The 736-nt window shown below is 55.8% G+C and overlaps 1 non-coding gene across 1 annotated transcript; it reads right to left on the reverse strand.

Annotated features, from left to right (window-relative positions):
- Positions 1–282: 282 nt before the first annotated feature.
- On the reverse strand, positions 283–401 carry LOC123964401. Its single transcript, XR_006823434.1, has one exon. It is a non-coding gene; the product is annotated as a 5S ribosomal RNA (ribosomal RNA).
- Positions 402–736: the final 335 nt, after the last annotated feature.

A 736-nucleotide genomic window follows, 5' to 3' on the forward strand; every position in this document is an offset into this window, starting at 1 on the left:
AAGCAGGCCCTGCCAAGCCTGGCTTCTGAGATCAGGCGAGATCGGGCAGTCCCAGGCTGGAATGGCCGTAAGCTGCCTTTGCACACCCCAGACGGGCCTTCAAAACACGATGTAACATTTACACAGCACTGTGTACAGGATAGGTAGAAAAAGAAGCAGCAGCAGCATCAGCAGCAGCAGCAGCAGCAGCAGCAGCGCCCCCTGCTGTGTCCTAAAGAGACGTTCAAAAGATCTCCTTTCACCGAAGCGCCCTCTGCCGTTTTTCGAAGGCGAAGCGAAAAAGGCTTACAGCTCCGGGTATTCCCAGGCGGTCACCCGTCCAAGTACTAACCAGGCCCTGCTCTGCTTAGCTTCCGAGATCAGACGAGATCGGGCGCTCCCAGAGCGGTGTGGCCGTAAGCCACTCAGGCACCCCCAAACGGCCCTTCAAAAGATGTTCTACGGCTAATTGACAAAAAACGTATTCTGCCCATAATGTCCAAGGTGCTCCAGAGTCACTTGGAATCCACAGGCACTGATTCCTGGGTAAACATCCAGGAACTGGGACACCGTTCACGCTGGCAGTCCACAGACAGGAATAGGCACCCGTTCTCGGGTATGGGTACAGCGACAAGGCCACCTTCAGCCGGAGGTCCTCACTCACAAACAGACGCTCATTCCTGGGTGGACATTCAGGAAAAGGATCCAGTCCGCCTGGAAGTCCCTAGCCAGGATCAGACGCTCTCCCGTCCAAGTC

This window comes from Micropterus dolomieu, unplaced genomic scaffold (assembly GCF_021292245.1).
Source record: "Micropterus dolomieu isolate WLL.071019.BEF.003 ecotype Adirondacks unplaced genomic scaffold, ASM2129224v1 contig_2259, whole genome shotgun sequence".
Lineage (NCBI taxonomy): Eukaryota > Metazoa > Chordata > Actinopteri > Centrarchiformes > Centrarchidae > Micropterus > Micropterus dolomieu.